The sequence below is a fragment of the Ambystoma mexicanum genome, unplaced genomic scaffold (assembly GCF_040938575.1).
Source record: "Ambystoma mexicanum isolate Mex_15411 unplaced genomic scaffold, UKY_AmexF1_1 Mex_scaf20, whole genome shotgun sequence".
Taxonomy (NCBI): domain Eukaryota; kingdom Metazoa; phylum Chordata; class Amphibia; order Caudata; family Ambystomatidae; genus Ambystoma; species Ambystoma mexicanum.
In genome coordinates this window covers 1,494,582-1,521,217 of record NW_027182434.1, presented here as the reverse complement: position 1 = coordinate 1,521,217, position 26,636 = coordinate 1,494,582, and the positions used below count along the sequence as shown (strand labels likewise).

At 51.5% G+C, this 26,636-nt stretch overlaps 18 non-coding genes across 18 annotated transcripts; 5 read left to right on the top strand and 13 right to left on the bottom strand.

The window, feature by feature from the left end:
- Window positions 1-922: 922 nt before the first annotated feature.
- On the bottom strand, window positions 923-1,004 carry TRNAL-AAG (transfer RNA leucine (anticodon AAG)). The gene has a single exon. It is a non-coding gene; the product is annotated as a tRNA-Leu (tRNA).
- A 1,387-nt stretch (window positions 1,005-2,391) lies between these two features.
- Window positions 2,392-2,473, bottom strand: TRNAL-AAG (transfer RNA leucine (anticodon AAG)). Its single transcript has one exon. It is a non-coding gene; the product is annotated as a tRNA-Leu (tRNA).
- Window positions 2,474-3,860: 1,387 nt separating this feature from the next.
- On the bottom strand, window positions 3,861-3,942 carry TRNAL-AAG (transfer RNA leucine (anticodon AAG)). Its single transcript has one exon. It is a non-coding gene; the product is annotated as a tRNA-Leu (tRNA).
- Window positions 3,943-4,483: 541 nt separating this feature from the next.
- On the top strand, window positions 4,484-4,555 carry TRNAD-GUC (transfer RNA aspartic acid (anticodon GUC)). The gene has a single exon. It is a non-coding gene; the product is annotated as a tRNA-Asp (tRNA).
- A 2,225-nt stretch (window positions 4,556-6,780) lies between these two features.
- Window positions 6,781-6,862, bottom strand: TRNAL-AAG (transfer RNA leucine (anticodon AAG)). The gene has a single exon. It is a non-coding gene; the product is annotated as a tRNA-Leu (tRNA).
- Window positions 6,863-7,403: 541 nt separating this feature from the next.
- On the top strand, window positions 7,404-7,475 carry TRNAD-GUC (transfer RNA aspartic acid (anticodon GUC)). Its single transcript has one exon. It is a non-coding gene; the product is annotated as a tRNA-Asp (tRNA).
- Window positions 7,476-8,249: 774 nt separating this feature from the next.
- On the bottom strand, window positions 8,250-8,331 carry TRNAL-AAG (transfer RNA leucine (anticodon AAG)). The gene has a single exon. It is a non-coding gene; the product is annotated as a tRNA-Leu (tRNA).
- A 1,369-nt stretch (window positions 8,332-9,700) lies between these two features.
- Window positions 9,701-9,782, bottom strand: TRNAL-AAG (transfer RNA leucine (anticodon AAG)). Its single transcript has one exon. It is a non-coding gene; the product is annotated as a tRNA-Leu (tRNA).
- Window positions 9,783-10,323: 541 nt separating this feature from the next.
- Window positions 10,324-10,395, top strand: TRNAD-GUC (transfer RNA aspartic acid (anticodon GUC)). The gene has a single exon. It is a non-coding gene; the product is annotated as a tRNA-Asp (tRNA).
- Window positions 10,396-11,169: 774 nt separating this feature from the next.
- Window positions 11,170-11,251, bottom strand: TRNAL-AAG (transfer RNA leucine (anticodon AAG)). The gene has a single exon. It is a non-coding gene; the product is annotated as a tRNA-Leu (tRNA).
- Window positions 11,252-15,423: 4,172 nt separating this feature from the next.
- Window positions 15,424-15,505, bottom strand: TRNAL-AAG (transfer RNA leucine (anticodon AAG)). The gene has a single exon. It is a non-coding gene; the product is annotated as a tRNA-Leu (tRNA).
- Window positions 15,506-17,463: 1,958 nt separating this feature from the next.
- TRNAD-GUC (transfer RNA aspartic acid (anticodon GUC)) lies at window positions 17,464-17,535 on the top strand. Its single transcript has one exon. It is a non-coding gene; the product is annotated as a tRNA-Asp (tRNA).
- Window positions 17,536-18,309: 774 nt separating this feature from the next.
- On the bottom strand, window positions 18,310-18,391 carry TRNAL-AAG (transfer RNA leucine (anticodon AAG)). Its single transcript has one exon. It is a non-coding gene; the product is annotated as a tRNA-Leu (tRNA).
- Window positions 18,392-19,727: 1,336 nt separating this feature from the next.
- Window positions 19,728-19,809, bottom strand: TRNAL-AAG (transfer RNA leucine (anticodon AAG)). The gene has a single exon. It is a non-coding gene; the product is annotated as a tRNA-Leu (tRNA).
- A 1,336-nt stretch (window positions 19,810-21,145) lies between these two features.
- Window positions 21,146-21,227, bottom strand: TRNAL-AAG (transfer RNA leucine (anticodon AAG)). The gene has a single exon. It is a non-coding gene; the product is annotated as a tRNA-Leu (tRNA).
- A 1,958-nt stretch (window positions 21,228-23,185) lies between these two features.
- TRNAD-GUC (transfer RNA aspartic acid (anticodon GUC)) lies at window positions 23,186-23,257 on the top strand. Its single transcript has one exon. It is a non-coding gene; the product is annotated as a tRNA-Asp (tRNA).
- Window positions 23,258-24,031: 774 nt separating this feature from the next.
- On the bottom strand, window positions 24,032-24,113 carry TRNAL-AAG (transfer RNA leucine (anticodon AAG)). The gene has a single exon. It is a non-coding gene; the product is annotated as a tRNA-Leu (tRNA).
- A 1,336-nt stretch (window positions 24,114-25,449) lies between these two features.
- On the bottom strand, window positions 25,450-25,531 carry TRNAL-AAG (transfer RNA leucine (anticodon AAG)). Its single transcript has one exon. It is a non-coding gene; the product is annotated as a tRNA-Leu (tRNA).
- Between the last annotated feature and the right edge of the window lie 1,105 nt (window positions 25,532-26,636).

Genomic DNA, 26,636 nt, shown 5'->3' with positions numbered 1-26,636 from the left:
GAGACCCCCCTAGGCCAGCTAGGTGGTCGCTGGATGCTGTGCAGACATCAGCAGCTGTTCATTTCATGCCCTCACGTCTCCTCGTTAGTATAGTGGTCAGTATCCCCGCCTGTCACGCGAGACCGGGGTTCAATTCCCCGACGGGGAGGTTAAACTGTTTCTGGATTTTTTTTAGTTCTTGACAAATATTCTTGAAGATTAGGCTGAGTCAAGTAGGGAATGGGTGCCAAGAACTGACTCTTTAAGAAAAAAGCACCGGCAACGCTAGTCATCGTACAATATTTGTGCACAATTGCTTACATTAGGCGGCCGGTCCACTTTATTGAGTCCCCCTCAGCACCATTTAGTGCTCCTGTTGTCTGCGAAGTCCAAATTGTAACCCTGAATCAGTTCCTCTTCTGACCCTTTGTATCATGTTACATGACGAGTAATGATCACCTGTTAGCTTTATCCCTAATTATAACTCTCACTCTTTCCCTGCATCTAACCCTAGCTCTAATCCCATCATTAACCTCGGTCCGGGCACACGCGTGAACCCCTACTCTCATCTCAGCCTCTCCTGGTGATACATCACACCTGGGATCGTTTGCTCCCTGTGGGCTGTGGGAAATTTGCTACCAGCACGCCCTGGAAGTGGGGCTCATTCCGCTGCAACGGGAGGTCTTCCCAGGACGCGTCACAGCTCAACGCAAGAGCTCCTGGGTTTCGAAGGCTCTTGCAGCAAGCCTTCACAAAGCAGCAGGGAGCGCCGTTCCAGATGGGAAACTTGAGACTGGATGTCCAGAAAAGCAAGACGTCAGAAGCGAAACCTTTTTCCTGCAGGGTGTGGCATACCATCCGCTTGCTCATTGCGACAGAGGTGGCACTAATGAAGGAAGAGGTCAACGTTACGTTCTTCTTTAAAATGCAAGGCCAGGAAAAGTGGCAGCGGTGGGATTTGAACCCACGCCTCCGAAGAGACTGGAGCCTTAATCCAGCGCCTTAGACCGCTCGGCCACGCTACCTCCCTGCTAGTCGCCGAAAGCGGAACTTGACCCGTTGCCCGGCCCGCTTTAGTGCTTTGCCTTTTCTCCTTGGAAAGTCTGGAGACAGGCAGTGGAAGGGCAGGCAAACTGTCAGGTGCGCAGAGGAGGGGAGACCATGAGGCAAGGTGGGAGATGGGGGCAAGAAGTGAGAAAAAAACTAATCGCAAGCTAGGGCAGGATTCGGAAAGTGAAGCCGAAAAGGGGCTTAGCATGCAGCCCAGGGGTTTCTTTGACTGTCCTAAGCCCACAGGGACTTTGCCGTCCTCAGCTCATGAGACTTGAGATGGGTAGCTTGATTTGCTGAGGAAATGCGGGATGACAGATTCAACTCTGGAGTCAAACATAGCCCGGAACTATCGCCTTAAACTGAGTTTTAAGCCTGGTGCCGATAAAAAGAAAGAAATTAGCCTTAGATCGGGCAAGCCGTTTGACGGGGGAAAATGAGACCCCCCTAGGCCAGCTAGGTGGTCGCTGGATGCTGTGCAGACATCAGCAGCTGTTCATTTCATGCCCTCACGTCTCCTCGTTAGTAAAGTGGTCAGTATCCCCGCCTGTCACGCGGGAGACCGGGGTTCAATTCCCCGACGGGGAGGTTAAACCGTTTCTGGATTTTTTTTAGTTCTTGACAAATATTCTTGAAGATTAGGCTGAGTCAAGTAGGGAATGGGTGCCAAGAACTGACTCTTTAAGAAAAAAGCACCGGCAACGCTAGTCATCGTACAATATTTGTGCACAATTGCTTACATTAGGCGGCCGGTCCACTTTATTGAGTCCCCCTCAGCACCATTTAGTGCTCCTGTTGTCTGCGAAGTCCAAATTGTAACCCTGAATCAGTTCCTCTTCTGACCCTTTGTATCATGTTACATGACGAGTAATGATCACCTGTTAGCTTTATCCCTAATTATAACTCTCACTCTTTCCCTGCATCTAACCCTAGCTCTAATCCCATCATTAACCTCGGTCCGGGCACACGCGTGAACCCCTACTCTCATCTCAGCCTCTCCTGGTGATACATCACACCTGGGATCGTTTGCTCCCTGTGGGCTGTGGGAAATTTGCTACCAGCACGCCCTGGAAGTGGGGCTCATTCCGCTGCAACGGGAGGTCTTCCCAGGACGCGTCACAGCTCAACGCAAGAGCTCCTGGGTTTCGAAGGCTCTTGCAGCAAGCCTTCACAAAGCAGCAGGGAGCGCCGTTCCAGATGGGAAACTTGAGACTGGATGTCCAGAAAAGCAAGACGTCAGAAGCGAAACCTTTTTCCTGCAGGGTGTGGCATACCATCCGCTTGCTCATTGCGACAGAGGTGGCACTAATGAAGGAAGAGGTCAACGTTACGTTCTTCTTTAAAATGCAAGGCCAGGAAAAGTGGCAGCGGTGGGATTTGAACCCACGCCTCCGAAGAGACTGGAGCCTTAATCCAGCGCCTTAGACCGCTCGGCCACGCTACCTCCCTGCTAGTCGCCGAAAGCGGAACTTGACCCGTTGCCCGGCCCGCTTTAGTGCTTTGCCTTTTCTCCTTGGAAAGTCTGGAGACAGGCAGTGGAAGGGCAGGCAAACTGTCAGGTGCGCAGAGGAGGGGAGACCATGAGGCAAGGTGGGAGATGGGGGCAAGAAGTGAGAAAAAAACTAATCGCAAGCTAGGGCAGGATTCGGAAAGTGAAGCCGAAAAGGGGCTTAGCATGCAGCCCAGGGGTTTCTTTGACTGTCCTAAGCCCACAGGGACTTTGCCGTCCTCAGCTCATGAGACTTGAGATGGGTAGCTTGATTTGCTGAGGAAATGCGGGATGACAGATTCAACTCTGGAGTCAAACATAGCCCGGAACTATCGCCTTAAACTGAGTTTTAAGCCTGGTGCCGATAAAAAGAAAGAAATTAGCCTTAGATCGGGCAAGCCGTTTGACGGGGGAAAATGAGACCCCCCTAGGCCAGCTAGGTGGTCGCTGGATGCTGTGCAGACATCAGCAGCTGTTCATTTCATGCCCTCACGTCTCCTCGTTAGTATAGTGGTCAGTATCCCCGCCTGTCACGCAGGAGACCGGGGTTCAATTCCCCGACGGGGAGGTTAAACCGTTTCTGGATTTTTTTTAGTTCTTGACAAATATTCTTGAAGATTAGGCTGAGTCAAGTAGGGAATGGGTGCCAAGAACTGACTCTTTAAGAAAAAAGCACCGGCAACGCTAGTCATCGTACAATATTTGTGCACAATTGCTTACATTAGGCGGCCGGTCCACTTTATTGAGTCCCCCTCAGCACCATTTAGTGCTCCTGTTGTCTGCGAAGTCCAAATTGTAACCCTGAATCAGTTCCTCTTCTGACCCTTTGTATCATGTTACATGACGAGTAATGATCACCTGTTAGCTTTATCCCTAATTATAACTCTCACTCTTTCCCTGCATCTAACCCTAGCTCTAATCCCATCATTAACCTCGGTCCGGGCACACGCGTGAACCCCTACTCTCATCTCAGCCTCTCCTGGTGATACATCACACCTGGGATCGTTTGCTCCCTGTGGGCTGTGGGAAATTTGCTACCAGCACGCCCTGGAAGTGGGGCTCATTCCGCTGCAACGGGAGGTCTTCCCAGGACGCGTCACAGCTCAACGCAAGAGCTCCTGGGTTTCGAAGGCTCTTGCAGCAAGCCTTCACAAAGCAGCAGGGAGCGCCGTTCCAGATGGGAAACTTGAGACTGGATGTCCAGAAAAGCAAGACGTCAGAAGCGAAACCTTTTTCCTGCAGGGTGTGGCATACCATCCGCTTGCTCATTGCGACAGAGGTGGCACTAATGAAGGAAGAGGTCAACGTTACGTTCTTCTTTAAAATGCAAGGCCAGGAAAAGTGGCAGCGGTGGGATTTGAACCCACGCCTCCGAAGAGACTGGAGCCTTAATCCAGCGCCTTAGACCGCTCGGCCACGCTACCTCCCTGCTAGTCGCCGAAAGCGGAACTTGACCCGTTGCCCGGCCCGCTTTAGTGCTTTGCCTTTTCTCCTTGGAAAGTCTGGAGACAGGCAGTGGAAGGGCAGGCAAACTGTCAGGTGCGCAGAGGAGGGGAGACCATGAGGCAAGGTGGGAGATGGGGGCAAGAAGTGAGAAAAAAACTAATCGCAAGCTAGGGCAGGATTCGGAAAGTGAAGCCGAAAAGGGGCTTAGCATGCAGCCCAGGGGTTTCTTTGACTGTCCTAAGCCCACAGGGACTTTGCCGTCCTCAGCTCATGAGACTTGAGATGGGTAGCTTGATTTGCTGAGGAAATGCGGGATGACAGATTCAACTCTGGAGTCAAACATAGCCCGGAACTATCGCCTTAAACTGAGTTTTAAGCCTGGTGCCGATAAAAAGAAAGAAATTAGCCTTAGATCGGGCAAGCCGTTTGACGGGGGAAAATGAGACCCCCCTAGGCCAGCTAGGTGGTCGCTGGATGCTGTGCAGACATCAGCAGCTGTTCATTTCATGCCCTCACGTCTCCTCGTTAGTATAGTGGTCAGTATCCCCGCCTGTCACGCGGGAGACCGGGGTTCAATTCCCCGACGGGGAGGTTAAACCGTTTCTGGATTTTTTTTAGTTCTTGACAAATATTCTTGAAGATTAGGCTGAGTCAAGTAGGGAATGGGTGCCAAGAACTGACTCTTTAAGAAAAAAGCACCGGCAACGCTAGTCATCGTACAATATTTGTGCACAATTGCTTACATTAGGCGGCCGGTCCACTTTATTGAGTCCCCCTCAGCACCATTTAGTGCTCCTGTTGTCTGCGAAGTCCAAATTGTAACCCTGAATCAGTTCCTCTTCTGACCCTTTGTATCATGTTACATGACGAGTAATGATCACCTGTTAGCTTTATCCCTAATTATAACTCTCACTCTTTCCCTGCATCTAACCCTAGCTCTAATCCCATCATTAACCTCGGTCCGGGCACACGCGTGAACCCCTACTCTCATCTCAGCCTCTCCTGGTGATACATCACACCTGGGATCGTTTGCTCCCTGTGGGCTGTGGGAAATTTGCTACCAGCACGCCCTGGAAGTGGGGCTCATTCCGCTGCAACGGGAGGTCTTCCCAGGACGCGTCACAGCTCAACGCAAGAGCTCCTGGGTTTCGAAGGCTCTTGCAGCAAGCCTTCACAAAGCAGCAGGGAGCGCCGTTCCAGATGGGAAACTTGAGACTGGATGTCCAGAAAAGCAAGACGTCAGAAGCGAAACCTTTTTCCTGCAGGGTGTGGCATACCATCCGCTTGCTCATTGCGACAGAGGTGGCACTAATGAAGGAAGAGGTCAACGTTACGTTCTTCTTTAAAATGCAAGGCCAGGAAAAGTGGCAGCGGTGGGATTTGAAACCACGCCTCCGAAGAGACTGGAGCCTTAATCCAGCGCCTTAGACCGCTCGGCCACGCTACCTCCCTGCTAGTCGCCGAAAGCGGAACTTGACCCGTTGCCCGGCCCGCTTTAGTGCTTTGCCTTTTCTCCTTGGAAAGTCTGGAGACAGGCAGTGGAAGGGCAGGCAAACTGTCAGGTGCGCAGAGGAGGGGAGACCATGAGGCAAGGTGGGAGATGGGGGCAAGAAGTGAGAAAAAAACTAATCGCAAGCTAGGGCAGGATTCGGAAAGTGAAGCCGAAAAGGGGCTTAGCATGCAGCCCAGGGGTTTCTTTGACTGTCCTAAGCCCACAGGGACTTTGCCGTCCTCAGCTCATGAGACTTGAGATGGGTAGCTTGATTTGCTGAGGAAATGCGGGATGACAGATTCAACTCTGGAGTCAAACATAGCCCGGAACTATCGCCTTAAACTGAGTTTTAAGCCTGGTGCCGATAAAAAGAAAGAAATTAGCCTTAGATCGGGCAAGCCGTTTGACGGGGGAAAATGAGACCCCCCTAGGCCAGCTAGGTGGTCGCTGGATGCTGTGCAGACATCAGCAGCTGTTCATTTCATGCCCTCACGTCTCCTCGTTAGTATAGTGGTCAGTATCCCCGCCTGTCACGCGGGAGACCGGGGAGGTTAAACCGTTTCTGGATTTTTTTTAGTTCTTGACAAATATTCTTGAAGATTAGGCTGAGTCAAGTAGGGAATGGGTGCCAAGAACTGACTCTTTAAGAAAAAAGCACCGGCAACGCTAGTCATCGTACAATATTTGTGCACAATTGCTTACATTAGGCGGCCGGTCCACTTTATTGAGTCCCCCTCAGCACCATTTAGTGCTCCTGTTGTCTGCGAAGTCCAAATTGTAACCCTGAATCAGTTCCTCTTCTGACCCTTTGTATCATGTTACATGACGAGTAATGATCACCTGTTAGCTTTATCCCTAATTATAACTCTCACTCTTTCCCTGCATCTAACCCTAGCTCTAATCCCATCATTAACCTCGGTCCGGGCACACGCGTGAACCCCTACTCTCATCTCAGCCTCTCCTGGTGATACATCACACCTGGGATCGTTTGCTCCCTGTGGGCTGTGGGAAATTTGCTACCAGCACGCCCTGGAAGTGGGGCTCATTCCGCTGCAACGGGAGGTCTTCCCAGGACGCGTCACAGCTCAACGCAAGAGCTCCTGGGTTTCGAAGGCTCTTGCAGCAAGCCTTCACAAAGCAGCAGGGAGCGCCGTTCCAGATGGGAAACTTGAGACTGGATGTCCAGAAAAGCAAGACGTCAGAAGCGAAACCTTTTTCCTGCAGGGTGTGGCATACCATCCGCTTGCTCATTGCGACAGAGGTGGCACTAATGAAGGAAGAGGTCAACGTTACGTTCTTCTTTAAAATGCAAGGCCAGGAAAAGTGGCAGCGGTGGGATTTGAACCCACGCCTCCGAAGAGACTGGAGCCTTAATCCAGCGCCTTAGACCGCTCGGCCACGCTACCTCCCTGCTAGTCGCCGAAAGCGGAACTTGACCCGTTGCCCGGCCCGCTTTAGTGCTTTGCCTTTTCTCCTTGGAAAGTCTGGAGACAGGCAGTGGAAGGGCAGGCAAACTGTCAGGTGCGCAGAGGAGGGGAGACCATGAGGCAAGGTGGGAGATGGGGGCAAGAAGTGAGAAAAAAACTAATCGCAAGCTAGGGCAGGATTCGGAAAGTGAAGCCGAAAAGGGGCTTAGCATGCAGCCCAGGGGTTTCTTTGACTGTCCTAAGCCCACAGGGACTTTGCCGTCCTCAGCTCATGAGACTTGAGATGGGTAGCTTGATTTGCTGAGGAAATGCGGGATGACAGATTCAACTCTGGAGTCAAACATAGCCCGGAACTATCGCCTTAAACTGAGTTTTAAGCCTGGTGCCGATAAAAAGAAAGAAATTAGCCTTAGATCGGGCAAGCCGTTTGACGGGGGAAAATGAGACCCCCCTAGGCCAGCTAGGTGGTCGCTGGATGCTGTGCAGACATCAGCAGCTGTTCATTTCATGCCCTCACGTCTCCTCGTTAGTATAGTGGTCAGTATCCCCGCCTGTCACGCGGGAGACCGGGGTTCAATTCCCCGACGGGGAGGTTAAACTGTTTCTGGATTTTTTTTAGTTCTTGACAAATATTCTTGAAGATTAGGCTGAGTCAAGTAGGGAATGGGTGCCAAGAACTGACTCTTTAAGAAAAAAGCACCGGCAACGCTAGTCATCGTACAATATTTGTGCACAATTGCTTACATTAGGCGGCCGGTCCACTTTATTGAGTCCCCCTCAGCACCATTTAGTGCTCCTGTTGTCTGCGAAGTCCAAATTGTAACCCTGAATCAGTTCCTCTTCTGACCCTTTGTATCATGTTACATGACGAGTAATGATCACCTGTTAGCTTTATCCCTAATTATAACTCTCACTCTTTCCCTGCATCTAACCCTAGCTCTAATCCCATCATTAACCTCGGTCCGGGCACACGCGTGAACCCCTACTCTCATCTCAGCCTCTCCTGGTGATACATCACACCTGGGATCGTTTGCTCCCTGTGGGCTGTGGGAAATTTGCTACCAGCACGCCCTGGAAGTGGGGCTCATTCCGCTGCAACGGGAGGTCTTCCCAGGACGCGTCACAGCTCAACGCAAGAGCTCCTGGGTTTCGAAGGCTCTTGCAGCAAGCCTTCACAAAGCAGCAGGGAGCGCCGTTCCAGATGGGAAACTTGAGACTGGATGTCCAGAAAAGCAAGACGTCAGAAGCGAAACCTTTTTCCTGCAGGGTGTGGCATACCATCCGCTTGCTCATTGCGACAGAGGTGGCACTAATGAAGGAAGAGGTCAACGTTACGTTCTTCTTTAAAATGCAAGGCCAGGAAAAGTGGCAGCGGTGGGATTTGAACCCACGCCTCCGAAGAGACTGGAGCCTTAATCCAGCGCCTTAGACCGCTCGGCCACGCTACCTCCCTGCTAGTCGCCGAAAGCGGAACTTGACCCGTTGCCCGGCCCGCTTTAGTGCTTTGCCTTTTCTCCTTGGAAAGTCTGGAGACAGGCAGTGGAAGGGCAGGCAAACTGTCAGGTGCGCAGAGGAGGGGAGACCATGAGGCAAGGTGGGAGATGGGGGCAAGAAGTGAGAAAAAAACTAATCGCAAGCTAGGGCAGGATTCGGAAAGTGAAGCCGAAAAGGGGCTTAGCATGCAGCCCAGGGGTTTCTTTGACTGTCCTAAGCCCACAGGGACTTTGCCGTCCTCAGCTCATGAGACTTGAGATGGGTAGCTTGATTTGCTGAGGAAATGCGGGATGACAGATTCAACTCTGGAGTCAAACATAGCCCGGAACTATCGCCTTAAACTGAGTTTTAAGCCTGGTGCCGATAAAAAGAAAGAAATTAGCCTTAGATCGGGCAAGCCGTTTGACGGGGGAAAATGAGACCCCCCTAGGCCAGCTAGGTGGTCGCTGGATGCTGTGCAGACATCAGCAGCTGTTCATTTCATGCCCTCACGTCTCCTCGTTAGTATAGTGGTCAGTATCCCCGCCTGTCACGCGGGAGACCGGGGAGGTTAAACCGTTTCTGGATTTTTTTTAGTTCTTGACAAATATTCTTGAAGATTAGGCTGAGTCAAGTAGGGAATGGGTGCCAAGAACTGACTCTTTAAGAAAAAAGCACCGGCAACGCTAGTCATCGTACAATATTTGTGCACAATTGCTTACATTAGGCGGCCGGTCCACTTTATTGAGTCCCCCTCAGCACCATTTAGTGCTCCTGTTGTCTGCGAAGTCCAAATTGTAACCCTGAATCAGTTCCTCTTCTGACCCTTTGTATCATGTTACATGACGAGTAATGATCACCTGTTAGCTTTATCCCTAATTATAACTCTCACTCTTTCCCTGCATCTAACCCTAGCTCTAATCCCATCATTAACCTCGGTCCGGGCACACGCGTGAACCCCTACTCTCATCTCAGCCTCTCCTGGTGATACATCACACCTGGGATCGTTTGCTCCCTGTGGGCTGTGGGAAATTTGCTACCAGCACGCCCTGGAAGTGGGGCTCATTCCGCTGCAACGGGAGGTCTTCCCAGGACGCGTCACAGCTCAACGCAAGAGCTCCTGGGTTTCGAAGGCTCTTGCAGCAAGCCTTCACAAAGCAGCAGGGAGCGCCGTTCCAGATGGGAAACTTGAGACTGGATGTCCAGAAAAGCAAGACGTCAGAAGCGAAACCTTTTTCCTGCAGGGTGTGGCATACCATCCGCTTGCTCATTGCGACAGAGGTGGCACTAATGAAGGAAGAGGTCAACGTTACGTTCTTCTTTAAAATGCAAGGCCAGGAAAAGTGGCAGCGGTGGGATTTGAACCCACGCCTCCGAAGAGACTGGAGCCTTAATCCAGCGCCTTAGACCGCTCGGCCACGCTACCTCCCTGCTAGTCGCCGAAAGCGGAACTTGACCCGTTGCCCGGCCCGCTTTAGTGCTTTGCCTTTTCTCCTTGGAAAGTCTGGAGACAGGCAGTGGAAGGGCAGGCAAACTGTCAGGTGCGCAGAGGAGGGGAGGCCATGAGGCAAGGTGGGAGATGGGGGCAAGAAGTGAGAAAAAAACTAATCGCAAGCTAGGGCAGGATTCGGAAAGTGAAGCCGAAAAGGGGCTTAGCATGCAGCCCAGGGGTTTCTTTGACTGTCCTAAGCCCACAGGGACTTTGCCGTCCTCAGCTCATGAGACTTGAGATGGGTAGCTTGATTTGCTGAGGAAATGCGGGATGACAGATTCAACTCTGGAGTCAAACATAGCCCGGAACTATCGCCTTAAACTGAGTTTTAAGCCTGGTGCCGATAAAAAGAAAGAAATTAGCCTTAGATCGGGCAAGCCGTTTGACGGGGGAAAATGAGACCCCCCTAGGCCAGCTAGGTGGTCGCTGGATGCTGTGCAGACATCAGCAGCTGTTCATTTCATGCCCTCACGTCTCCTCGTTAGTATAGTGGTCAGTATCCCCGCCTGTCACGCGGGAGACCGGGGTTCAATTCCCCGACGGGGAGGTTAAACCGTTTCTGGATTTTTTTTAGTTCTTGACAAATATTCTTGAAGATTAGGCTGAGTCAAGTAGGGAATGGGTGCCAAGAACTGACTCTTTAAGAAAAAAGCACCGGCAACGCTAGTCATCGTACAATATTTGTGCACAATTGCTTACATTAGGCGGCCGGTCCACTTTATTGAGTCCCCCTCAGCACCATTTAGTGCTCCTGTTGTCTGCGAAGTCCAAATTGTAACCCTGAATCAGTTCCTCTTCTGACCCTTTGTATCATGTTACATGACGAGTAATGATCACCTGTTAGCTTTATCCCTAATTATAACTCTCACTCTTTCCCTGCATCTAACCCTAGCTCTAATCCCATCATTAACCTCGGTCCGGGCACACGCGTGAACCCCTACTCTCATCTCAGCCTCTCCTGGTGATACATCACACCTGGGATCGTTTGCTCCCTGTGGGCTGTGGGAAATTTGCTACCAGCACGCCCTGGAAGTGGGGCTCATTCCGCTGCAACGGGAGGTCTTCCCAGGACGCGTCACAGCTCAACGCAAGAGCTCCTGGGTTTCGAAGGCTCTTGCAGCAAGCCTTCACAAAGCAGCAGGGAGCGCCGTTCCAGATGGGAAACTTGAGACTGGATGTCCAGAAAAGCAAGACGTCAGAAGCGAAACCTTTTTCCTGCAGGGTGTGGCATACCATCCGCTTGCTCATTGCGACAGAGGTGGCACTAATGAAGGAAGAGGTCAACGTTACGTTCTTCTTTAAAATGCAAGGCCAGGAAAAGTGGCAGCGGTGGGATTTGAACCCACGCCTCCGAAGAGACTGGAGCCTTAATCCAGCGCCTTAGACCGCTCGGCCACGCTACCTCCCTGCTAGTCGCCGAAAGCGGAACTTGACCCGTTGCCCGGCCCGCTTTAGTGCTTTGCCTTTTCTCCTTGGAAAGTCTGGAGACAGGCAGTGGAAGGGCAGGCAAACTGTCAGGTGCGCAGAGGAGGGGAGACCATGAGGCAAGGTGGGAGATGGGGGCAAGAAGTGAGAAAAAAACTAATCGCAAGCTAGGGCAGGATTCGGAAAGTGAAGCCGAAAAGGGGCTTAGCATGCAGCCCAGGGGTTTCTTTGACTGTCCTAAGCCCACAGGGACTTTGCCGTCCTCAGCTCATGAGACTTGAGATGGGTAGCTTGATTTGCTGAGGAAATGCGGGATGACAGATTCAACTCTGGAGTCAAACATAGCCCGGAACTATCGCCTTAAACTGAGTTTTAAGCCTGGTGCCGATAAAAAGAAAGAAATTAGCCTTAGATCGGGCAAGCCGTTTGACGGGGGAAAATGAGACCCCCTAGGCCAGCTAGGTGGTCGCTGGATGCTGTGCAGACATCAGCAGCTGTTCATTTCATGCCCTCACGTCTCCTCGTTAGTATAGTGGTCAGTATCCCCGCCTGTCACGCGGGAGATAGTTCTTGACAAATATTCTTGAAGATTAGGCTGAGTCAAGTAGGGAATGGGTGCCAAGAACTGACTCTTTAAGAAAAAAGCACCGGCAACGCTAGTCATCGTACAATATTTGTGCACAATTGCTTACATTAGGCGGCCGGTCCACTTTATTGAGTCCCCCTCAGCACCATTTAGTGCTCCTGTTGTCTGCGAAGTCCAAATTGTAACCCTGAATCAGTTCCTCTTCTGACCCTTTGTATCATGTTACATGACGAGTAATGATCACCTGTTAGCTTTATCCCTAATTATAACTCTCACTCTTTCCCTGCATCTAACCCTAGCTCTAATCCCATCATTAACCTCGGTCCGGGCACACGCGTGAACCCTTACTCTCATCTCAGCCTCTCCTGGTGATACATCACACCTGGGATCGTTTGCTCCCTGTGGGCTGTGGGAAATTTGCTACCAGCACGCCCTGGAAGTGGGGCTCATTCCGCTGCAACGGGAGGTCTTCCCAGGACGCGTCACAGCTCAACGCAAGAGCTCCTGGGTTTCGAAGGCTCTTGCAGCAAGCCTTCACAAAGCAGCAGGGAGCGCCGTTCCAGATGGGAAACTTGAGACTGGATGTCCAGAAAAGCAAGACGTCAGAAGCGAAACCTTTTTCCTGCAGGGTGTGGCATACCATCCGCTTGCTCATTGCGACAGAGGTGGCACTAATGAAGGAAGAGGTCAACGTTACGTTCTTCTTTAAAATGCAAGGCCAGGAAAAGTGGCAGCGGTGGGATTTGAACCCACGCCTCCGAAGAGACTGGAGCCTTAATCCAGCGCCTTAGACCGCTCGGCCAGGCTACCTCCCTGCTAGTCGCCGAAAGCGGAACTTGACCCGTTGCCCGGCCCGCTTTAGTGCTTTGCCTTTTCTCCTTGGAAAGTCTGGAGACAGGCAGTGGAAGGGCAGGCAAACTGTCAGGTGCGCAGAGGAGGGGAGACCATGAGGCAAGGTGGGAGATGGGGGCAAGAAGTGAGAAAAAAACTAATCGCAAGCTAGGGCAGGATTCGGAAAGTGAAGCCGAAAAGGGGCTTAGCATGCAGCCCAGGGGTTTCTTTGACTGTCCTAAGCCCACAGGGACTTTGCCGTCCTCAGCTCATGAGACTTGAGATGGGTAGCTTGATTTGCTGAGGAAATGCGGGATGACAGATTCAACTCTGGAGTCAAACATAGCCCGGAACTATCGCCTTAAACTGAGTTTTAAGCCTGGTGCCGATAAAAAGAAAGAAATTAGCCTTAGATCGGGCAAGCCGTTTGACGGGGGAAAATGAGACCCCCTAGGCCAGCTAGGTGGTCGCTGGATGCTGTGCAGACATCAGCAGCTGTTCATTTCATGCCCTCACGTCTCCTCGTTAGTATAGTGGTCAGTATCCCCGCCTGTCACGCGGGAGATAGTTCTTGACAAATATTCTTGAAGATTAGGCTGAGTCAAGTAGGGAATGGGTGCCAAGAACTGACTCTTTAAGAAAAAAGCACCGGCAACGCTAGTCATCGTACAATATTTGTGCACAATTGCTTACATTAGGCGGCCGGTCCACTTTATTGAGTCCCCCTCAGCACCATTTAGTGCTCCTGTTGTCTGCGAAGTCCAAATTGTAACCCTGAATCAGTTCCTCTTCTGACCCTTTGTATCATGTTACATGACGAGTAATGATCACCTGTTAGCTTTATCCCTAATTATAACTCTCACTCTTTCCCTGCATCTAACCCTAGCTCTAATCCCATCATTAACCTCGGTCCGGGCACACGCGTGAACCCTTACTCTCATCTCAGCCTCTCCTGGTGATACATCACACCTGGGATCGTTTGCTCCCTGTGGGCTGTGGGAAATTTGCTACCAGCACGCCCTGGAAGTGGGGCTCATTCCGCTGCAACGGGAGGTCTTCCCAGGACGCGTCACAGCTCAACGCAAGAGCTCCTGGGTTTCGAAGGCTCTTGCAGCAAGCCTTCACAAAGCAGCAGGGAGCGCCGTTCCAGATGGGAAACTTGAGACTGGATGTCCAGAAAAGCAAGACGTCAGAAGCGAAACCTTTTTCCTGCAGGGTGTGGCATACCATCCGCTTGCTCATTGCGACAGAGGTGGCACTAATGAAGGAAGAGGTCAACGTTACGTTCTTCTTTAAAATGCAAGGCCAGGAAAAGTGGCAGCGGTGGGATTTGAACCCACGCCTCCGAAGAGACTGGAGCCTTAATCCAGCGCCTTAGACCGCTCGGCCAGGCTACCTCCCTGCTAGTCGCCGAAAGCGGAACTTGACCCGTTGCCCGGCCCGCTTTAGTGCTTTGCCTTTTCTCCTTGGAAAGTCTGGAGACAGGCAGTGGAAGGGCAGGCAAACTGTCAGGTGCGCAGAGGAGGGGAGACCATGAGGCAAGGTGGGAGATGGGGGCAAGAAGTGAGAAAAAAACTAATCGCAAGCTAGGGCAGGATTCGGAAAGTGAAGCCGAAAAGGGGCTTAGCATGCAGCCCAGGGGTTTCTTTGACTGTCCTAAGCCCACAGGGACTTTGCCGTCCTCAGCTCATGAGACTTGAGATGGGTAGCTTGATTTGCTGAGGAAATGCGGGATGACAGATTCAACTCTGGAGTCAAACATAGCCCGGAACTATCGCCTTAAACTGAGTTTTAAGCCTGGTGCCGATAAAAAGAAAGAAATTAGCCTTAGATCGGGCAAGCCGTTTGACGGGGGAAAATGAGACCCCCTAGGCCAGCTAGGTGGTCGCTGGATGCTGTGCAGACATCAGCAGCTGTTCATTTCATGCCCTCACGTCTCCTCGTTAGTATAGTGGTCAGTATCCCCGCCTGTCACGCGGGAGATAGTTCTTGACAAATATTCTTGAAGATTAGGCTGAGTCAAGTAGGGAATGGGTGCCAAGAACTGACTCTTTAAGAAAAAAGCACCGGCAACGCTAGTCATCGTACAATATTTATGCACAATTGCTTACATTAGGCGGCCGGTCCACTTTATTGAGTCCCCCTCAGCACCATTTAGTGCTCCTGTTGTCTGCGAAGTCCAAATTGTAACCCTGAATCAGTTCCTCTTCTGACCCTTTGTATCATGTTACATGACGAGTAATGATCACCTGTTAGCTTTATCCCTAATTATAACTCTCACTCTTTCCCTGCATCTAACCCTAGCTCTAATCCCATCATCAACCTCGGTCCGGGCACACGCGTGAACCCTTACTCTCATCTCAGCTTCTCCTGGTGATACATCACACCTGGGATCGTTTGCTCCCTGTGGGCTGTGGGAAATTTGCTACCAGCACGCCCTGGAAGTGGGGCTCATTCCGCTGCAACGGGAGGTCTTCCCAGGACGCGTCACAGCTCAACGCAAGAGCTCCTGGGTTTCGAAGGCTCTTGCAGCAAGCCTTCACAAAGCAGCAGGGAGCGCCGTTCCAGATGGGAAACTTGAGACTGGATGTCCAGAAAAGCAAGACGTCAGAAGCGAAACCTTTTTCCTGCAGGGTGTGGCATACCATCCGCTTGCTCATTGCGACAGAGGTGGCACTAATGAAGGAAGAGGTCAACGTTACGTTCTTCTTTAAAATGCAAGGCCAGGAAAAGTGGCAGCGGTGGGATTTGAACCCACGCCTCCGAAGAGACTGGAGCCTTAATCCAGCGCCTTAGACCGCTCGGCCACGCTACCTCCGTGCTAGTCGCCGAAAGCGGAACTTGACCCGTTGCCCGGCCCGCTTTAGTGCTTTGCCTTTTCTCCTTGGAAAGTCTGGAGACAGGCAGTGGAAGGGCAGGCAAACTGTCAGGTGCGCAGAGGAGGGGAGACCATGAGGCAAGGTGGGAGATGGGGGCAAGAAGTGAGAAAAAAACTAATCGCAAGCTAGGGCAGGATTCGGAAAGTGAAGCCGAAAAGGGGCTTAGCATGCAGCCCAGGGGTTTCTTTGACTGTCCTAAGCCCACAGGGACTTTGCCGTCCTCAGCTCATGAGACTTGAGATGGGTAGCTTGATTTGCTGAGGAAATGCGGGATGACAGATTCAACTCTGGAGTCAAACATAGCCCGGAACTATCGCCTTAAACTGAGTTTTAAGCCTGGTGCCGATAAAAAGAAAGAAATTAGCCTTAGATCGGGCAAGCCGTTTGACGGGGGAAAATGAGACCCCCTAGGCCAGCTAGGTGGTCGCTGGATGCTGTGCAGACATCAGCAGCTGTTCATTTCATGCCCTCACGTCTCCTCGTTAGTATAGTGGTCAGTATCCCCGCCTGTCACGCGGGAGATAGTTCTTGACAAATATTCTTGAAGATTAGGCTGAGTCAAGTAGGGAATGGGTGCCAAGAACTGACTCTTTAAGAAAAAAGCACCGGCAACGCTAGTCATCGTACAATATTTGTGCACAATTGCTTACATTAGGCGGCCGGTCCACTTTATTGAGTCCCCCTCAGCACCATTTAGTGCTCCTGTTGTCTGCGAAGTCCAAATTGTAACCCTGAATCAGTTCCTCTTCTGACCCTTTGTATCATGTTACATGACGAGTAATGATCACCTGTTAGCTTTATCCCTAATTATAACTCTCACTCTTTCCCTGCATCTAACCCTAGCTCTAATCCCATCATTAACCTCGGTCCGGGCACACGCGTGAACCCTTACTCTCATCTCAGCCTCTCCTGGTGATACATCACACCTGGGATCGTTTGCTCCCTGTGGGCTGTGGGAAATTTGCTACCAGCACGCCCTGGAAGTGGGGCTCATTCCGCTGCAACGGGAGGTCTTCCCAGGACGCGTCACAGCTCAACGCAAGAGCTCCTGGGTTTCGAAGGCTCTTGCAGCAAGCCTTCACAAAGCAGCAGGGAGCGCCGTTCCAGATGGGAAACTTGAGACTGGATGTCCAGAAAAGCAAGACGTCAGAAGCGAAACCTTTTTCCTGCAGGGTGTGGCATACCATCCGCTTGCTCATTGCGACAGAGGTGGCACTAATGAAGGAAGAGGTCAACGTTACGTTCTTCTTTAAAATGCAAGGCCAGGAAAAGTGGCAGCGGTGGGATTTGAACCCACGCCTCCGAAGAGACTGGAGCCTTAATCCAGCGCCTTAGACCGCTCGGCCAGGCTACCTCCCTGCTAGTCGCCGAAAGCGGAACTTGACCCGTTGCCCGGCCCGCTTTAGTGCTTTGCCTTTTCTCCTTGGAAAGTCTGGAGACAGGCAGTGGAAGGGCAGGCAAACTGTCAGGTGCGCAGAGGAGGGGAGACCATGAGGCAAGGTGGGAGATGGGGGCAAGAAGTGAGAAAAAAACTAATCGCAAGCTAGGGCAGGATTCGGAAAGTGAAGCCGAAAAGGGGCTTAGCATGCAGCCCAGGGGTTTCTTTGACTGTCCTAAGCCCACAGGGACTTTGCCGTCCTCAGCTCATGAGACTTGAGATGGGTAGCTTGATTTGCTGAGGAAATGCGGGATGACAGATTCAACTCTGGAGTCAAACATAGCCCGGAACTATCGCCTTAAACTGAGTTTTAAGCCTGGTGCCGATAAAAAGAAAGAAATTAGCCTTAGATCGGGCAAGCCGTTTGACGGGGGAAAATGAGACCCCCTAGGCCAGCTAGGTGGTCGCTGGATGCTGTGCAGACATCAGCAGCTGTTCATTTCATGCCCTCACGTCTCCTCGTTAGTATAGTGGTCAGTATCCCCGCCTGTCACGCGGGAGACCGGGGTTCAATTCCCCGACGGGGAGGTTAAACCTTTTCTGGATTTTTTTTAGTTCTTGACAAATATTCTTGAAGATTAGGCTGAGTCAAGTAGGGAATGGGTGCCAAGAACTGACTCTTTAAGAAAAAAGCACCGGCAACGCTAGTCATCGTACAATATTTGTGCACAATTGCTTACATTAGGCGGCCGGTCCACTTTATTGAGTCCCCCTCAGCACCATTTAGTGCTCCTGTTGTCTGCGAAGTCCAAATTGTAACCCTGAATCAGTTCCTCTTCTGACCCTTTGTATCATGTTACATGACGAGTAATGATCACCTGTTAGCTTTATCCCTAATTATAACTCTCACTCTTTCCCTGCATCTAACCCTAGCTCTAATCCCATCATTAACCTCGGTCCGGGCACACGCGTGAACCCTTACTCTCATCTCAGCCTCTCCTGGTGATACATCACACCTGGGATCGTTTGCTCCCTGTGGGCTGTGGGAAATTTGCTACCAGCACGCCCTGGAAGTGGGGCTCATTCCGCTGCAACGGGAGGTCTTCCCAGGACGCGTCACAGCTCAACGCAAGAGCTCCTGGGTTTCGAAGGCTCTTGCAGCAAGCCTTCACAAAGCAGCAGGGAGCGCCGTTCCAGATGGGAAACTTGAGACTGGATGTCCAGAAAAGCAAGACGTCAGAAGCGAAACCTTTTTCCTGCAGGGTGTGGCATACCATCCGCTTGCTCATTGCGACAGAGGTGGCACTAATGAAGGAAGAGGTCAACGTTACGTTCTTCTTTAAAATGCAAGGCCAGGAAAAGTGGCAGCGGTGGGATTTGAACCCACGCCTCCGAAGAGACTGGAGCCTTAATCCAGCGCCTTAGACCGCTCGGCCACGCTACCTCCCTGCTAGTCGCCGAAAGCGGAACTTGACCCGTTGCCCGGCCCGCTTTAGTGCTTTGCCTTTTCTCCTTGGAAAGTCTGGAGACAGGCAGTGGAAGGGCAGGCAAACTGTCAGGTGCGCAGAGGAGGGGAGACCATGAGGCAAGGTGGGAGATGGGGGCAAGAAGTGAGAAAAAAACTAATCGCAAGCTAGGGCAGGATTCGGAAAGTGAAGCCGAAAAGGGGCTTAGCATGCAGCCCAGGGGTTTCTTTGACTGTCCTAAGCCCACAGGGACTTTGCCGTCCTCAGCTCATGAGACTTGAGATGGGTAGCTTGATTTGCTGAGGAAATGCGGGATGACAGATTCAACTCTGGAGTCAAACATAGCCCGGAACTATCGCCTTAAACTGAGTTTTAAGCCTGGTGCCGATAAAAAGAAAGAAATTAGCCTTAGATCGGGCAAGCCGTTTGACGGGGGAAAATGAGACCCCCTAGGCCAGCTAGGTGGTCGCTGGATGCTGTGCAGACATCAGCAGCTGTTCATTTCATGCCCTCACGTCTCCTCGTTAGTATAGTGGTCAGTATCCCCGCCTGTCACGCGGGAGATAGTTCTTGACAAATATTCTTGAAGATTAGGCTGAGTCAAGTAGGGAATGGGTGCCAAGAACTGACTCTTTAAGAAAAAAGCACCGGCAACGCTAGTCATCGTACAATATTTATGCACAATTGCTTACATTAGGCGGCCGGTCCACTTTATTGAGTCCCCCTCAGCACCATTTAGTGCTCCTGTTGTCTGCGAAGTCCAAATTGTAACCCTGAATCAGTTCCTCTTCTGACCCTTTGTATCATGTTACATGACGAGTAATGATCACCTGTTAGCTTTATCCCTAATTATAACTCTCACTCTTTCCCTGCATCTAACCCTAGCTCTAATCCCATCATTAACCTCGGTCCGGGCACACGCGTGAACCCTTACTCTCATCTCAGCCTCTCCTGGTGATACATCACACCTGGGATCGTTTGCTCCCTGTGGGCTGTGGGAAATTTGCTACCAGCACGCCCTGGAAGTGGGGCTCATTCCGCTGCAACGGGAGGTCTTCCCAGGACGCGTCACAGCTCAACGCAAGAGCTCCTGGGTTTCGAAGGCTCTTGCAGCAAGCCTTCACAAAGCAGCAGGGAGCGCCGTTCCAGATGGGAAACTTGAGACTGGATGTCCAGAAAAGCAAGACGTCAGAAGCGAAACCTTTTTCCTGCAGGGTGTGGCATACCATCCGCTTGCTCATTGCGACAGAGGTGGCACTAATGAAGGAAGAGGTCAACGTTACGTTCTTCTTTAAAATGCAAGGCCAGGAAAAGTGGCAGCGGTGGGATTTGAACCCACGCCTCCGAAGAGACTGGAGCCTTAATCCAGCGCCTTAGACCGCTCGGCCACGCTACCTCCCTGCTAGTCGCCGAAAGCGGAACTTGACCCGTTGCCCGGCCCGCTTTAGTGCTTTGCCTTTTCTCCTTGGAAAGTCTGGAGACAGGCAGTGGAAGGGCAGGCAAACTGTCAGGTGCGCAGAGGAGGGGAGACCATGAGGCAAGGTGGGAGATGGGGGCAAGAAGTGAGAAAAAAACTAATCGCAAGCTAGGGCAGGATTCGGAAAGTGAAGCCGAAAAGGGGCTTAGCATGCAGCCCAGGGGTTTCTTTGACTGTCCTAAGCCCACAGGGACTTTGCCGTCCTCAGCTCATGAGACTTGAGATGGGTAGCTTGATTTGCTGAGGAAATGCGGGATGACAGATTCAACTCTGGAGTCAAACATAGCCCGGAACTATCGCCTTAAACTGAGTTTTAAGCCTGGTGCCGATAAAAAGAAAGAAATTAGCCTTAGATCGGGCAAGCCGTTTGACGGGGGAAAATGAGACCCCCTAGGCCAGCTAGGTGGTCGCTGGATGCTGTGCAGACATCAGCAGCTGTTCATTTCATGCCCTCACGTCTCCTCGTTAGTATAGTGGTCAGTATCCCCGCCTGTCACGCGGGAGATAGTTCTTGACAAATATTCTTGAAGATTAGGCTGAGTCAAGTAGGGAATGGGTGCCAAGAACTGACTCTTTAAGAAAAAAGCACCGGCAACGCTAGTCATCGTACAATATTTATGCACAATTGCTTACATTAGGCGGCCGGTCCACTTTATTGAGTCCCCCTCAGCACCATTTAGTGCTCCTGTTGTCTGCGAAGTCCAAATTGTAACCCTGAATCAGTTCCTCTTCTGACCCTTTGTATCATGTTACATGACGAGTAATGATCACCTGTTAGCTTTATCCCTAATTATAACTCTCACTCTTTCCCTGCATCTAACCCTAGCTCTAATCCCATCATCAACCTCGGTCCGGGCACACGCGTGAACCCTTACTCTCATCTCAGCCTCTCCTGGTGATACATCACACCTGGGATCGTTTGCTCCCTGTGGGCTGTGGGAAATTTGCTACCAGCACGCCCTGGAAGTGGGGCTCATTCCGCTGCAACGGGAGGTCTTCCCAGGACGCGTCACAGCTCAACGCAAGAGCTCCTGGGTTTCGAAGGCTCTTGCAGCAAGCCTTCACAAAGCAGCAGGGAGCGCCGTTCCAGATGGGAAACTTGAGACTGGATGTCCAGAAAAGCAAGACGTCAGAAGCGAAACCTTTTTCCTGCAGGGTGTGGCATACCATCCGCTTGCTCATTGCGACAGAGGTGGCACTAATGAAGGAAGAGGTCAACGTTACGTTCTTCTTTAAAATGCAAGGCCAGGAAAAGTGGCAGCGGTGGGATTTGAACCCACGCCTCCGAAGAGACTGGAGCCTTAATCCAGCGCCTTAGACCGCTCGGCCACGCTACCTCCCTGCTAGTCGCCGAAAGCGGAACTTGACCCGTTGCCCGGCCCGCTTTAGTGCTTTGCCTTTTCTCCTTGGAAAGTCTGGAGACAGGCAGTGGAAGGGCAGGCAAACTGTCAGGTGCGCAGAGGAGGGGAGACCATGAGGCAAGGTGGGAGATGGGGGCAAGAAGTGAGAAAAAAACTAATCGCAAGCTAGGGCAGGATTCGGAAAGTGAAGCCGAAAAGGGGCTTAGCATGCAGCCCAGGGGTTTCTTTGACTGTCCTAAGCCCACAGGGACTTTGCCGTCCTCAGCTCATGAGACTTGAGATGGGTAGCTTGATTTGCTGAGGAAATGCGGGATGACAGATTCAACTCTGGAGTCAAACATAGCCCGGAACTATCGCCTTAAACTGAGTTTTAAGCCTGGTGCCGATAAAAAGAAAGAAATTAGCCTTAGATCGGGCAAGCCGTTTGACGGGGGAAAATGAGACCCCCTAGGCCAGCTAGGTGGTCGCTGGATGCTGTGCAGACATCAGCAGCTGTTCATTTCATGCCCTCACGTCTCCTCGTTAGTATAGTGGTCAGTATCCCCGCCTGTCACGCGGGAGATAGTTCTTGACAAATATTCTTGAAGATTAGGCTGAGTCAAGTAGGGAATGGGTGCCAAGAACTGACTCTTTAAGAAAAAAGCACCGGCAACGCTAGTCATCGTACAATATTTGTGCACAATTGCTTACATTAGGCGGCCGGTCCACTTTATTGAGTCCCCCTCAGCACCATTTAGTGCTCCTGTTGTCTGCGAAGTCCAAATTGTAACCCTGAATCAGTTCCTCTTCTGACCCTTTGTATCATGTTACATGACGAGTAATGATCACCTGTTAGCTTTATCCCTAATTATAACTCTCACTCTTTCCCTGCATCTAACCCTAGCTCTAATCCCATCATTAACCTCGGTCCGGGCACACGCGTGAACCCTTACTCTCATCTCAGCCTCTCCTGGTGATACATCACACCTGGGATCGTTTGCTCCCTGTGGGCTGTGGGAAATTTGCTACCAGCACGCCCTGGAAGTGGGGCTCATTCCGCTGCAACGGGAGGTCTTCCCAGGACGCGTCACAGCTCAACGCAAGAGCTCCTGGGTTTCGAAGGCTCTTGCAGCAAGCCTTCACAAAGCAGCAGGGAGCGCCGTTCCAGATGGGAAACTTGAGACTGGATGTCCAGAAAAGCAAGACGTCAGAAGCGAAACCTTTTTCCTGCAGGGTGTGGCATACCATCCGCTTGCTCATTGCGACAGAGGTGGCACTAATGAAGGAAGAGGTCAACGTTACGTTCTTCTTTAAAATGCAAGGCCAGGAAAAGTGGCAGCGGTGGGATTTGAACCCACGCCTCCGAAGAGACTGGAGCCTTAATCCAGCGCCTTAGACCGCTCGGCCAGGCTACCTCCCTGCTAGTCGCCGAAAGCGGAACTTGACCCGTTGCCCGGCCCGCTTTAGTGCTTTGCCTTTTCTCCTTGGAAAGTCTGGAGACAGGCAGTGGAAGGGCAGGCAAACTGTCAGGTGCGCAGAGGAGGGGAGACCATGAGGCAAGGTGGGAGATGGGGGCAAGAAGTGAGAAAAAAACTAATCGCAAGCTAGGGCAGGATTCGGAAAGTGAAGCCGAAAAGGGGCTTAGCATGCAGCCCAGGGGTTTCTTTGACTGTCCTAAGCCCACAGGGACTTTGCCGTCCTCAGCTCATGAGACTTGAGATGGGTAGCTTGATTTGCTGAGGAAATGCGGGATGACAGATTCAACTCTGGAGTCAAACATAGCCCGGAACTATCGCCTTAAACTGAGTTTTAAGCCTGGTGCCGATAAAAAGAAAGAAATTAGCCTTAGATCGGGCAAGCCGTTTGACGGGGGAAAATGAGACCCCCTAGGCCAGCTAGGTGGTCGCTGGATGCTGTGCAGACATCAGCAGCTGTTCATTTCATGCCCTCACGTCTCCTCGTTAGTATAGTGGTCAGTATCCCCGCCTGTCACGCGGGAGACCGGGGTTCAATTCCCCGACGGGGAGGTTAAACCTTTTCTGGATTTTTTTTAGTTCTTGACAAATATTCTTGAAGATTAGGCTGAGTCAAGTAGGGAATGGGTGCCAAGAACTGACTCTTTAAGAAAAAAGCACCGGCAACGCTAGTCATCGTACAATATTTGTGCACAATTGCTTACATTAGGCGGCCGGTCCACTTTATTGAGTCCCCCTCAGCACCATTTAGTGCTCCTGTTGTCTGCGAAGTCCAAATTGTAACCCTGAATCAGTTCCTCTTCTGACCCTTTGTATCATGTTACATGACGAGTAATGATCACCTGTTAGCTTTATCCCTAATTATAACTCTCACTCTTTCCCTGCATCTAACCCTAGCTCTAATCCCATCATTAACCTCGGTCCGGGCACACGCGTGAACCCTTACTCTCATCTCAGCCTCTCCTGGTGATACATCACACCTGGGATCGTTTGCTCCCTGTGGGCTGTGGGAAATTTGCTACCAGCACGCCCTGGAAGTGGGGCTCATTCCGCTGCAACGGGAGGTCTTCCCAGGACGCGTCACAGCTCAACGCAAGAGCTCCTGGGTTTCGAAGGCTCTTGCAGCAAGCCTTCACAAAGCAGCAGGGAGCGCCGTTCCAGATGGGAAACTTGAGACTGGATGTCCAGAAAAGCAAGACGTCAGAAGCGAAACCTTTTTCCTGCAGGGTGTGGCATACCATCCGCTTGCTCATTGCGACAGAGGTGGCACTAATGAAGGAAGAGGTCAACGTTACGTTCTTCTTTAAAATGCAAGGCCAGGAAAAGTGGCAGCGGTGGGATTTGAACCCACGCCTCCGAAGAGACTGGAGCCTTAATCCAGCGCCTTAGACCGCTCGGCCACGCTACCTCCCTGCTAGTTGCCGAAAGCGGAACTTGACCCGTTGCCCGGCCCGCTTTAGTGCTTTGCCTTTTCTCCTTGGAAAGTCTGGAGACAGGCAGTGGAAGGGCAGGCAAACTGTCAGGTGCGCAGAGGAGGGGAGACCATGAGGCAAGGTGGGAGATGGGGGCAAGAAGTGAGAAAAAAACTAATCGCAAGCTAGGGCAGGATTCGGAAAGTGAAGCCGAAAAGGGGCTTAGCATGCAGCCCAGGGGTTTCTTTGACTGTCCTAAGCCCACAGGGACTTTGCCGTCCTCAGCTCATGAGACTTGAGATGGGTAGCTTGATTTGCTGAGGAAATGCGGGATGACAGATTCAACTCTGGAGTCAAACATAGCCCGGAACTATCGCCTTAAACTGAGTTTTAAGCCTGGTGCCGATAAAAAGAAAGAAATTAGCCTTAGATCGGGCAAGCCGTTTGACGGGGGAAAATGAGACCCCCTAGGCCAGCTAGGTGGTCGCTGGATGCTGTGCAGACATCAGCAGCTGTTCATTTCATGCCCTCACGTCTCCTCGTTAGTATAGTGGTCAGTATCCCCGCCTGTCACGCGGGAGATAGTTCTTGACAAATATTCTTGAAGATTAGGCTGAGTCAAGTAGGGAATGGGTGCCAAGAACTGACTCTTTAAGAAAAAAGCACCGGCAACGCTAGTCATCGTACAATATTTATGCACAATTGCTTACATTAGGCGGCCGGTCCACTTTATTGAGTCCCCCTCAGCACCATTTAGTGCTCCTGTTGTCTGCGAAGTCCAAATTGTAACCCTGAATCAGTTCCTCTTCTGACCCTTTGTATCATGTTACATGACGAGTAATGATCACCTGTTAGCTTTATCCCTAATTATAACTCTCACTCTTTCCCTGCATCTAACCCTAGCTCTAATCCCATCATTAACCTCGGTCCGGGCACACGCGTGAACCCTTACTCTCATCTCAGCCTCTCCTGGTGATACATCACACCTGGGATCGTTTGCTCCCTGTGGGCTGTGGGAAATTTGCTACCAGCACGCCCTGGAAGTGGGGCTCATTCCGCTGCAACGGGAGGTCTTCCCAGGACGCGTCACAGCTCAACGCAAGAGCTCCTGGGTTTCGAAGGCTCTTGCAGCAAGCCTTCACAAAGCAGCAGGGAGCGCCGTTCCAGATGGGAAACTTGAGACTGGATGTCCAGAAAAGCAAGACGTCAGAAGCGAAACCTTTTTCCTGCAGGGTGTGGCATACCATCCGCTTGCTCATTGCGACAGAGGTGGCACTAATGAAGGAAGAGGTCAACGTTACGTTCTTCTTTAAAATGCAAGGCCAGGAAAAGTGGCAGCGGTGGGATTTGAACCCACGCCTCCGAAGAGACTGGAGCCTTAATCCAGCGCCTTAGACCGCTCGGCCACGCTACCTCCCTGCTAGTCGCCGAAAGCGGAACTTGACCCGTTGCCCGGCCCGCTTTAGTGCTTTGCCTTTTCTCCTTGGAAAGTCTGGAGACAGGCAGTGGAAGGGCAGGCAAACTGTCAGGTGCGCAGAGGAGGGGAGACCATGAGGCAAGGTGGGAGATGGGGGCAAGAAGTGAGAAAAAAACTAATCGCAAGCTAGGGCAGGATTCGGAAAGTGAAGCCGAAAAGGGGCTTAGCATGCAGCCCAGGGGTTTCTTTGACTGTCCTAAGCCCACAGGGACTTTGCCGTCCTCAGCTCATGAGACTTGAGATGGGTAGCTTGATTTGCTGAGGAAATGCGGGATGACAGATTCAACTCTGGAGTCAAACATAGCCCGGAACTATCGCCTTAAACTGAGTTTTAAGCCTGGTGCCGATAAAAAGAAAGAAATTAGCCTTAGATCGGGCAAGCCGTTTGACGGGGGAAAATGAGACCCCCTAGGCCAGCTAGGTGGTCGCTGGATGCTGTGCAGACATCAGCAGCTGTTCATTTCATGCCCTCACGTCTCCTCGTTAGTATAGTGGTCAGTATCCCCGCCTGTCACGCGGGAGATAGTTCTTGACAAATATTCTTGAAGATTAGGCTGAGTCAAGTAGGGAATGGGTGCCAAGAACTGACTCTTTAAGAAAAAAGCACCGGCAACGCTAGTCATCGTACAATATTTATGCACAATTGCTTACATTAGGCGGCCGGTCCACTTTATTGAGTCCCCCTCAGCACCATTTAGTGCTCCTGTTGTCTGCGAAGTCCAAATTGTAACCCTGAATCAGTTCCTCTTCTGACCCTTTGTATCATGTTACATGACGAGTAATGATCACCTGTTAGCTTTATCCCTAATTATAACTCTCACTCTTTCCCTGCATCTAACCCTAGCTCTAATCCCATCATTAACCTCGGTCCGGGCACACGCGTGAACCCTTACTCTCATCTCAGCCTCTCCTGGTGATACATCACACCTGGGATCGTTTGCTCCCTGTGGGCTGTGGGAAATTTGCTACCAGCACGCCCTGGAAGTGGGGCTCATTCCGCTGCAATGGGAGGTCTTCCCAGGACGCGTCACAGCTCAACGCA